Raw genomic sequence first — 12,382 nt, forward strand, 5'->3', positions numbered from 1 at the left:
ACAATGTTTGTGGTAAGGGCCTGGTGGGAAGTGTTTGGTTCATGGGGCCAATCTGTCATGAATGGCTTGGTGCCCTCTCCATGGTAATAAGTTTATATGAGATCTGGTTGTTAAAAGAGTCTGGGACCTCCCTCCTCTCTCTCTTATTCCCTTGCTTGCATGTGACATGCTGGTTCTGCTTTCCTTCCACCATGACCAAAAGCTTCCTGAGTTCTTACCAGAAGCACATGCCAGTGTCACATTTTTTTGTACAATCTGCAGAACGATGAGCCAAAATAAACCTCTTTTTCTTATAAATCACTCAGTCTCAGTTTTTTTTTATAGCAATGTAAAACAGGCTGACACAAATATGTTCACTGAATACTGGATATTGAAATGATAACTGATTGAATGCCATGACTTTCCTTGTGATCATAACATATTAGGTCAGTCTATTAGCAATATACAAATTTGGAATTATAATCCAGCCTTGCAAGATTGTTGTGAGAACTAGCATGAGTTAATGTAAGGCACCTACTTCAGTGATAGTATCTTGTAGGCACTTAATCAGCTATAGCCACTCCTACTGTTTTCACAATTCATTGATCTGAGCACATTTTGTCAGTAATGTGCCCTATTCATTTCCTTACTTACCCCTTGGTCAGCTTGAATTCCATAGTTAAGTATGATATTATTGCACCCTTGCCTAAACCCTCAGTTGTATTGCCCCTTTCTTTCTTCATCATACTACTGTGGCAAAACCCCTACCTGTGTAATCCCATCTCTCTACCTACTTCCAGCTTGCACCCACACAACTAAATATGACTCACATTACCATACTCATTGGTCTTCCATTAAATTCTGGTTCACTTTATTACTATTATTATATATATATATTTTTAAGACAGAGTCTCACTCTGTTGCCCAAGCTGGAGTGCAGTGGCATGATCTTGGCTTACTACAACCTCTGCCTTCTGGGTTCAAGCAATTCTCATGCCTCAGCCTCCCAAGTAGTTGGGATTACAGGCATGGGTCACCACGCCTGGCTAATTTTTTTATTTTCAGTAGAGACAGGGTTTCACCATGTTGGCTAGGCTGGTCTCAAACTCCTGACCTCATGTGATCTGCCTGCCTTGGCCTCCCAAAGTGCTGAGATTACAGGCCTGAGCCACCGCACCTGGCTGGTTTACTTACTTTAATGCTGACTGGCAGTCAGTACACTTTTGTAATCTGTTTACTTCCCCACTGTTCTCAAAAGCTATTTTATACTGTCTCATTTCTCCTTAAATTGCCATTCCTACTTTGAACTGATGAACTTTCTTCCAACGTCTCTGAGAAAATAGAAGTATTCAGAGAATAGCTTCCACATACTCCCCCTCCATACGCAACCACCTCCCTGCATCTATTCTCATTTCTCCAGGATGAACCCCTGGCAAAGACAAACTCTTCTATTTCTGTGCTAGATCTCACCCCCTCTTGTCTATTTGAAGACACTGCTCCAACAATCTCTTCTCTCTCATCATCAAATTTTTCCTAATAGATCTTTCCCATTAGCCAACAAAATCACTATTAATTCTCTTTTAAAATCCTTCTTTGACTTTATTTCCTGCCGACTAAACCTTCATTTTAAACTTGCTTTTATGACAAAACTCCTTGAATGAGTTGTCTCCATTTCTTTTCTCTCATCTCTTGAGCATGTTCCACCCAGGCTGTCAGCATACCATTTGTCAAGGTCACAGAAGACTTCCATTTTCGAAATCTCTTTGTCCATTCTCAGACTTCATCTTACTTCACCTACATGCAGAATTTAACACTTTGAAACTCTTCCTTCCACCACTCTTCTTTTTTTTTTTTTTTTTTTTTTTTGAGACGGAGTCTCGCTCTGTCATCCAGGCTGGAGTGCAGTGGCCGGGTCTCAGCTCGCTGCAAGCTCTGCCTCCCGGGTTTATGCCATTCTCCTGCCTCAGCCTCCGGAGTAGCTGGGACTACAGGCTCCCGCCACGTCACCCGGCTAGTTTTTTGTATTTTTTAGCAGAGATGGGGTTTCACCGTGTTAGCCAGTATGGTCTCGATCTCCTGACCTCGTGATCCGCCCGTCTCAGCCTCCCAAAGTGCTGGGACTACAGGCTTGAGCCACCACGCCTGGCCCACTCTTCTTTTTTTTTTCTGTTGTTGTTGTTGTCTTTCTGCTACTCCATTGGCAGTTCCTTCTCAGCCTACTTTGCTATTTCTCCTCTTCTCCCTGATTCTTAAGATTCAGTTAAGAAACTCAGTCCTCAGGCCTCTACACCTTTCTGTCTACACTTTTCCCTTTGGTGCTATCATTGAGTCTAATAATTTCAAATATTGCCTCTACATCAATGACTCCAAAATTTATGTCTCCTTGTCTATTCAACATCTCTGCATAGAAGTCTAGTGGTCACTCTAAACTTAACACTGTCTAAAACTAAGGCCTGACCTTGCCCTAACAAAAGTGCTCCTCCTTCAATCTTCTCCATTTCAGTAAGTAGCAGCTGTATCCTTCCATTTATGTAAGATAAGAATATTGGCACCAACCTTGACTTTAGTCTTCTTCTTCCAACATGCTATGGGTTAAGTTTGTGTCCCTCCAAAATTCACGTTGAAACTTAATCCCCAATGCAACAGTATTAAGAGGTGGGATCTTCAGGAGGCTTTAATCTCATGGATGGTATTAGTGCCTTATAAAAGGGCTGGAGGGAACTAGCTAGAACCTTTTGCCCTTCCATCCCTTCTGTACTGAGAATACAGTATTTGTCTCATCTGAAGGATGCAGCAAAAGGTATCATCTTGGAAGCTCAGAACAGCCCTTGTCAGACATTGAACCTGTTGGTGCCTTGATCTTGGACTTTCCAGCCTCCAGAACTATGAAAAATAAACTTCTATTATTTATAAATTACCCAGTCTTGGGTATTTTGTTATAGCAGCAGGAATGTACTAAGACATAACTCATATCTGATACATCAGCAAATCCCCTTCACTTTATATAAAAAATATATCCAGAAGCCAATCATTTCTAATACCTCCACTGCAACTAGCCTGATTCAAGCAACTCTCCTCTCTACTTTGGATTTCTAGAAATAGTCTCCTTACTGTTCTCTCTGCTTCTGTCTTGCCCCCATCTCAGTTTATGCTCAAACCAAAAACCACCTTGAGTATTTTTAAAAATTTAAGTCAGATCATGTTAACTCCTCTATGAATGACTTCACATCCCTGAGAAGAAAAGTACTTAGAATGGTACTACGTGACCTGGAAGTTCATCACCTCATCTTTTTCCATGTTTTTTTTTTCATTCATTGGACTCTAAAATGCCAAACAGACTCCCATGCTGAGGCCTTTGCACTACTGGGAATGCTCCTTCCTAGATATCCACACTTTTTACTGCCCCACTTCCTTCAGGTCTTCAATCGTCACTATAGTTCATTTAGACAGGTTAGGCTAGGTTATGCTGCAGTAATAACCTCAAACTGAGTAGTTTAGAACAAGTCAGAATACACGTCCATTTTGGTTCTGCTCCATGTTGTTCTCATTCCAGGTTCCAAGCAGACAGAACAGCCACTATTGGAACATAGCTGTGGTAGACAGAAAGAGCATGATGAATCATATACCACCTCTTAAATATTCCATGACAAAGCAGCATACATCACTTCTACTCACATTTCATCAGCCAAAGAAAGTCACTCGGCATCTCTCATTCCAAGGTAGCAAGGAAATACAATCTTTTCATGTGCTTAGAAGAACCAGAAATATTGATGAAGAATACTATAATATTAACGGTTACCATGGTCACCATGTAATGGAGGCCTTCCCCAACCATGCTGTCAATTATTGCAAGCCTTCTTGACCACTTTCCAAACCCCTTATTCCCTTTACCTACTTCATCTCTTTAGCATCTATCACAAAGTACCTGTACTATATATATTACTTATGTATCTTGTTTATTTTATATCTTCTCCCATTAAAATATAAACTCCAAGGGAACAAAGACTTTTGCCTGTTTTATTCAATGCTGTGTTCCCAGTGCTTAGAACAGTAACTACTATAAAAAAGTATAGATAAAAATTTGTTGAATAAGTGAATGAATAATAATAAGAATATAATTTATGATTCATGTAAAATATACAATGATTTTCAGTTGATAAGTCTTAGGATTTGGCTGAAATCAGGGTTGATATTATTTATCCATTCAATAAGTTTGAGTTTATATCTATAATAACTTCTGCAAGGGTCTACACATCAAGGAGAACATCCTCACCCACAAATGTATCAAGTACGTGGGAACTTATTTTATATTACTTCCCCCAATGGAGGAGCAGGACCTGCTTGACTTTCATGGAAACAAAAGTCATAATGCTCCCTTTTCAGCTAAGATCTGGCTGAAATCAGGATTTCTTGTTCAGAAGTGCTAGAAAGTCTCATGTGTGATAAACATACTCCCTAATTTCTTCTTCCTGACCCAGTTGCATTTCATTACATGTACAGCATCCCCCCACCCCGTAAGCAAAGTTTATGCCAATAATAAAACTCTCAGCATCTTAATTTGAGAAGTTTTCAACAGGTTGAGGTTGGCCTCTTTGCATCATGGTCTTCTTTAATGAATCTAATAATGCATTTCTCATGTGTAATTAAATAATATCTTAAACCCTCTGGCTTCTTGAAAAGACTCATGTGGAATTCATTTTCACATAAGGATAATGACACTCAGCACTGAGGGTAGACACTTCGTTATGAGGGCTGTGGATATTCACCTGCTCCTTGAAGACAAATCATAAAGGAAATTAGTACAAAACCTAAAACAAGTTCTTAGCCAGTAGGAAACGAAGTTACCACATCAATATCTAATCCAAGGCTAGTTGACTAACCAACTTGGAGATATTATTGCTGAGCCAATTGTTTGTACCAAGATTTTTGTTTTTCAAACACCACATCCAGGCATGCAAAACATTTGAGGGAGCAATAAGTACATTTGCATATTATGTACATATAGTTTGCATAAGATTACACATCATCTTCAGGAAAATTCTTGGTTGAAATGAAATGAGTGATATTTTTCTGATATCCTTATCAGGTTCTCCTTAGCTCCTGTGCCTCAATCTTCATGGTTCCTCACTGCCTACAGGAAAAAATGTAGTGTCTTCTGCCTAGTGTTTCACTGATCTCCATTCATCTGTCCTGCTATCATCTCTCTTCCTGTTCCCTATATTATCTTACGCACCGGCCATACGGAACCTATTCTCTGCTGTCAAACATGCCAGGAGATGTCACTATTGTTTGACTGCCCATGATTTTTCTTCCTCCAGTCATTTGTATGTCATGCTTCGGGGGCCTCCACAAAGCCTAGGATGCAGGTTTTGATTAGTGAATAGCCAGCTTGGTAGATGTATCCCTTTTGTTAGTGACTGGTTTAGGCATGGTTATGTGACATAATCCTGGCCAATGAGAAGCAAAGGGAAACCTGCTAGGGGGCTTCTTGGAAAATGTCCTGAGTCCTAAACGGGAACACATACCCAAAAGGCAAGACTGACCTCTTTTCTGCCTCTGGACAGGGCTATGGTAATACCTGGAGCAGCTTCAATATCACATAACCACTGACGGCTGATGGCACACTTTGAGATGGCAGGGCAGAAAGATGGAAGGATCTGGGAGCTTGAAAAGGTCATCGTGCCCCTGGCTTAGGCAATCATAATAACAACTATAATGTTAATTAAGTGTCAGGCACTGTCATGGCATCTTAGATATGTTAACGTATGTAATCCTCACAACTATCTCATGAGGTGAGCATTATTATCATCCTCATTTTACAATTGAGCAAACGGAAGCAGAGAGAGTTTAATGGCTGGGATCACCCTCCTTATCTATTTGTTTCCTCAGCTTTTTATTATGAAATTTAAACTCTAGTATACTAGAGAATAGTGCAACAAATCCCTGTGTACCCATCAATCAATCAGTTGAAACAATTAGCAACTCTTGGCCAGTCTTGGCTCATTTGTGCCCCTGTTCACTTTTCCTCTGCCCCACATGATTTTGAAGCAAATCCCAGACCTTCTATTATTTCATTCTGGAATATTTCATGCGTAACAAGAACTAGAAGCTACTTTTATGTGGATCTTCTGTTGTAATCAAAACTAGTTGCTAAATATTCATAACATTTTCCTCATAAAAAGTTGAAAATGTAGAAAATCTAAAGGCAAAATATAAAAATCAGAGTATGATTTTAGGATCATGAATTCTGGAATATGATCTCCTAGAAATAATAACTTTTATAGACTGAATGTTTGTGCCCCCTCCAAAATTTACATCTTGAAACTTAATCCCCGTTGTGATAGTATTTGTTGGTAGAGCTTTAGGGAGGGGATTAGGTCATGAGGATGGAGCCCTCATGAATAGGATTAGCATCCTTATAAAAGAGGCACCAGAGTTCCCTTGTCCCTTCCACTATGTGAGGTTACAATGAGAAGATGATGTCTATAAACCAGGCAGTGGTCCCTCATCTGATAGAGAATCTGTTGGCACATTAATCTCGAACTTCTCCACCTCAAAACTGGGAGATATAAATTTTTATTGTTTTATTGTTTATAAGCCACCCAAGTTTTTTTTTCTTTTTGAGACAGAGTCTTGCTCTGCCACTCAGACTGGAGTGCAATGGTGCTATCTCAGCTCATTGCAACCTCTGTCTTCTGGGTTCCAGTGATTCTCCCACCACAGCCTTCCGAGTAGCTGAGATTACAGGCACCCACCACCATGCCTGTCTAATTTTTGTATTTTTGTAGAGATGGGATTTCACCATGTTGGCCAGGCTGTTCTTGAACTCCTGACCTCAGGTGATCTGCCGACTCTGCTTCCCAGAGTGTTGGGATTACAGGTGTGAGCCAATGCACCTGGCCAGTAAGCCACCCAGTCTATGGTATGCTGTTATGGCAGCCCAAAGACAATAACAACAGCAACAACTAATAATAGTCACGGATTTTCTTTTAGTATTTTGTATAAGTTTCTTTTGAATATGGTATTGTGTTTTTCTGCTCATTATGACCTGAGCATTTTCCATCCTTATTCTAGCTACCATGATCTTTGGGTGCTGGGCTCCCTCCATCCTTTCTTCTTCTAGCAACATGAATGCTTCCTTGGACACCTGCTTCCAGTATCATTGCTCTGCCTCCTCTGGGCTCCTTTTGCACTTTGTACAACACCTCCATGATGATACTTTAATAGCACGAGGCAATTATCTGTTTATCTGTATCCTTGACTAGGCCAGTGCCCACTTTTTGAATTGTTTGTTGTTGTTGTTTTTTAACCTCTGGTGCCTATATTGTTATAAAAAACAATGTGACAGAAGTCATTATTGTAAAGATGATGTTGAACATGGGGGTGCCTGCATTATAAAGTGTTCTCTTTAGAAGGGTCCAGTGAAAAAATCTTCCACTGATCCCAGGGTCACGTAAAACCACCTTGGTCCTGAAAAACCAGTGTGCTTTCTTTAGCAGATTCATTTTTGTCAGTTGTTGCCTTCACGAATTCAGGCTGTATAACAGAATACCATGGATTGGGTGGCTTGTAACCCATGAACAGTTGTTGGGTTATTGATTTGGTCACTAGAAAGCTCAGAGCTGAAGTCATGTGCCTCATCTTGAAAAGCATTTTCAAAGCATTAATTTTCTCATTCATTTTTAATTTTATTTTTCTTTCACCATAAATTCTTTATATTTGAAAAGAATCATGGTATTGAAACATGACCATTTTTGACATGTTAATTTTTGAATTTTCTTCACCTTTTTCTATGAATGCAGCTTGCAGATTCTGTGCTTTCTTGCTTCAGAGCTGGTAAAATTATGGTTGACTTCTCCTTCTGAATTTATTTAGAAATGTTTAAAGCCTTTAAGGAGATTGAGCTAAGTGTCCTCGGTGGACAAAAAAGGGTTCTAAGGGAAACGTGGAAAGGGGAAATTCTCACACATTGACAAGAGATTCCCAGAGTCTCTTTGGATCTGCAGGCTTACAGAGAGCAAAGGGAGGCAGAACTCTAGAAAAGTAGAAAGACCCCAGGTAATAAACATGGCCATTCCATATGCTGGCCTAGGACTCTGAGCAGCAGGCATGACTTGGTATCAGCAGAGCCACTGGAGCTATGGGAACTGGTACAGTGACTATCTCCTCATTACCAGGGCACTAAGAATCAAGGGGACCACCTCAATGCCTTAGAGTTATGTAGGACTCTGGAGCTTTTGTATTAATGTGAAGGAGGGAACCCCCAAAATGGCTGAGGCTGAATTTCCCACCTACCCAGCAGGAGTGGGCTCAGATTAGAAATTAAGTTTGATTTACAGAAAATGAAAGAAATAATATTTCTTGCACATCTGAATTTTTGGGCTGAGATTGATACTCACTACAATATTTGCTGAATTTGTGAAATTCAACCCCTATCCTTTTTGGAATGAGACAGTGTACAAACAGAGAATAAAATTGTTATTATCATGGAAAGAATGTGTGAGCTTTGTTGGCGGTTCTATCGTTATTTTACTTCTGGACCTTAATTTTTTTTCCCTTAGGTTTCTCCAATTGCCTCCCAACTGTCCTAGGAGGGCCTGGTCTTGTTTGCTTCAGTGCACCCTTCACCAGCTGTCAGAATTTTCTTTTGCAAATGCAGATTGGTTTGGGTCACACTTCCTTGCTTAAAGTTCTCCATTAAATCCCGTTTGGCCTCAAGATAAAGTCAAAGTATACAAAGGCCTACATCATTTGCTTCTTGTTTACCCCTGAAGCCTTATATTCTAAAAATATCCCACACTTCTACCCACACTTGACTCTCAAGCAGTATTTGCTGTCCTGCAAATGCATCATGTCTCTCTTCTCTTCTAGTTCTTGTTGCTTATGACACCTGTCCATGAACTACCCCTACTCTTTCAGAACTCTTATCGGGCATCACTGTCATACAGGCAGCCTTTCCCAACTCTTCCCTCTCTACGTGGATTAGGTGTGGTGTCCTTATGATGTATTCCCCAGGCATCCTAAGGTTACACATGCATCACTTACCACAGTGATTTGAATGGCATGTGTGACAATAAGAAAGAACATGGAAACTTATTTCCAGTTGGGGTTGAGGTATCTACAGACATGTTTGGTGGATGGTAAAATGGAAGCAGGAAGACATCACAGAGAGGGTCACTGGCGGCCTAGAGGAAATGGGGTGGAAGTCTTTCACTGTGGTCCACACTTAGCAACAGGGCCTGAAAGCAGAGTGGTTTGGAGTACAGTGAGAAGATGATCTCAAATATAACAGAGGCAGAGACGACTCAATTCTGCCCAGATATCCATTCTCCATTTTTGCATTTTAGCAATCAAAAAGACCTCCAGGGTTTCAGAGAATGATATAGCCAGCCCACAAAAGATTACATTTTCCTAGCCTCTCTTGCAGCTAGGTATGATCATGTGACTAAGTTCAAGCCAACAGGATGTTAGTGGAAGTGACCTACGGAAACTTACAAATCACTGCTTTAAAGACAAAGCTGCTAACTCTGACTTCCTCTTTCCCCTTTCCACAGGCTCAAATGCAGATATAAATGAGGAATCCTGGGTTCTTGAATGATCCTGTGGAGCACAGCAGACCTCAGGGTGAAGAGTTCACTTAACTCAACACTGTTAAGTGAGAATTAAGTAAACTTCTGCTGTGTTTGGCTAAGGTGACTGTATGAATCTTATTGAGAATGGGAACTCAGTGTGGGGTGCAGTATTAAAAGAAATGATGCCAGAGTGCATATTTCATAGCAGGTCCTGTGCTGTGTAAAAATCTTAGAGGATCGTCAGGCACAGTGGCTCATGTCTGTAATCCCAGCACTTTGGGAGGCCAAGGTGGGCAGATCACTTGAGGTCAGGAGTTCAAGACCAGCCTGACCAACATGGTGAAATCCCATCTTTACTAAATATACAAAAATCAGCCAGGTGTGGTGGTGGGCACCTGTAATTACAGCTACTCGGGAGGCTGAGGCAGGAGAATTGCTTGAATTCAGGAGCCAGAGGCTGCAGTGAGCCAAGATCATGCCACTGCACTCCAGCCTGGGTGACAGAGTGAGACTCCATCTCATAAAAAAAAAAAAAAAAAAAAAAAGAATTTTACAGGATCCCATTAACAACTCACTCAGTCCATGAGAAGCTCAGCATTTAGACTTCTGCCATAAATAGCCATTGACCTCCAAGGAACGAAGGACCAAAGAGACCCACTCAAGTAGAAGAAATTTATTCCCTCTTCCCCACCTGTTTTTGAGGCCCAAAAATAGTGGACAAGAAAAGGAAAACCAAGAGAGGAAGGAGGAAAAATGAAAGAGAAAAGCACACTCCTTTAGTTAGGAGGAAGAGAATTAAGTTGGATATGAGTTTGAAGTTTTAAACTGGATCAATTGTATTATACTGAATATTTTTATACCTGAAAATAACCATAATTTTTTACCTAAAATATCATTTAGGGAAGGGAAGGTGAGCTCACCAGAACTTTTTTAGTAGTAGTTATTGGAAGAAATAATTTTTTTTATGTTTGAACTCTACTGAGTTTAGACCATTCAATAAACTGATTACAAAACAAAACAAAACAAAAACCAAACAACAACAAAATATTCCATCTAGAATTATAACTCTAGCCATCCTCCTACTTTAATTTTACTGTGGCCCTCTGCTTTATGAAAAGGTGAAGGAGAGAGATGAATTGGTCAGAGAGAGAGGTAAATATCAGAGATCTACAGTCAGGAAACCCCCGTGGCATTAGAGGCCAAGGATGGATGAGCAATACCATGTTGGGGCCTTTCGGAAAAACACTGTGTGGTATTGGAGGGTAAATACTTCTCCACCACTCTTGATGTTCCAAATTTTGTGGGCTGAACTCGGTAAGAGTGACACTCTTGGCCTCCCTCTCTCCTTTATTCACTCCCATCCAGGAGAGCTGGAAAAACTTAACTGATCTGTAAATTTGGGCAGAATAAACTGGGTATAGTCAGTTCAATTTCTTCCTTATTCCTTCTGAGAGTAAGCTCCCCAAGAGTCACACACTGTATTCTACCTCTCCATGACAAATGGCCTAGGAAACGGATCCTCCACGGGGAAATCTGCAGAGGGGCTTCAGTTCTTCATGGGACTGGGTGGCCAAGTTGGTCTGATTCAAACAGTAGAAGGTACACTAGGCCCACAGGTAAAAGCTAGGTCCTTCAACCTAGTTTTGTCAGTAATGAAGATGTTATCTTGGCCTCTTTCCATGTTAGTCCTTTGTCTTATTTCTCAACAGGTTCAGACCTTGTGTGGAAGAGAGGAATAACATTACTGAGCCCTCTCAGTCCAATCCAGAGGGCATCCATATGGTTGAGCAGAACAACAGCACACTTTAGACAACAGAAACAACAGCCAGAGGACTGAGAGGGGAAAGACGATTGGGAAGCAGCTCAAATAATATTCAAGACATTCAACCCCACCTTGGAACTCCCAGAGAGATGCAAAAAAGAAGGTGATGCGGATATGCCATATGGCAGGTGAGGAATAATACTAGAACAGATTTAAAGCTAATTCTTAAAGTGTCTTCACCCCACCTTCATCAGCTAAGGGAAAATTCAGGCTGCAATAATCAACAAATATTTGAATACTTCTTGACAAGTAAATTATACTCTCCTGGGTATTTTATAGGACTTTGGGTAGAGGTAGTCTAACACCCAATAAGTTTATTGTCTAATACAATTTAATGAAATGTCAACTTTTCTTCCGCCAAGGAAACCACATTTTTCCTCAGAGGTTTCCATACAAATTCTTTCCAGTTTTACCCCTCCTTGCTTTATTGGTTCTGTAGCCTAGTGGAAAAGGTATGATATTTTATTCATTTAAAGGAATAAACCAGTGAGATCTGGCCGAACCATTCAAATGACACTGAAGGACTGAAGATTCTCAAGGATACAGCGTTTTGAAGATGTTCACAAATCAATATAAATAAATAGAGAGGAGAAGGCGGAACAAGATGGCTGAATAGAAGCCTCCAGTGATTATCCCTCCCACAGAAATACCAAATGGAACATCCATCCACAGAGAAAAAGCATGTTCATAACAACCAAAAATCAGGTGAGTGACCACAGTCCCTGGTTTTAACATAATATTAAGAAAAGAGGCACTGAAGAGGGTAGGAAAGACAGTCTTGAGTCAGCTATACCATCCTTCTCCATCCCCTAGCAGTGGCCTCATGGAATGAAGAGAGAATAGGGGAGTGAGAGAATGTTGAGGGAGTGAGAGTGCAGTGGGGAGTGAGAGCACACTGATTATGGGACTTTGCATTGGAACTCAGTGCTGCCCTGTCACAGCAGAAAGCAACACAAGGTAAAACTCAGCCAGCACCCAAAGAGGGAGCATTTAGACCAACCCTAGCCAG

At 40.7% G+C, this 12,382-nt stretch overlaps 1 long non-coding RNA gene across 1 annotated transcript in view; it reads left to right on the plus strand.

The window, feature by feature from the left end:
- LOC112429017 (uncharacterized) overlaps nt 1–12,382 on the plus strand; it is a 145,552-nt gene that overhangs the window by 62,375 nt on the left and 70,795 nt on the right. The window contains exons 3-5 of the long non-coding RNA XR_003021153.2: nt 9,534–9,671; nt 11,261–11,501; nt 11,850–12,078. This is a non-coding gene — a long non-coding RNA (uncharacterized lncRNA). The remainder of the gene's footprint in view (nt 1–9,533; nt 9,672–11,260; nt 11,502–11,849; nt 12,079–12,382) is intronic.

Source organism: Macaca nemestrina, chromosome 1, assembly GCF_043159975.1.
Source record: "Macaca nemestrina isolate mMacNem1 chromosome 1, mMacNem.hap1, whole genome shotgun sequence".
Classification (NCBI taxonomy): Eukaryota; Metazoa; Chordata; class Mammalia; order Primates; family Cercopithecidae; genus Macaca; species Macaca nemestrina.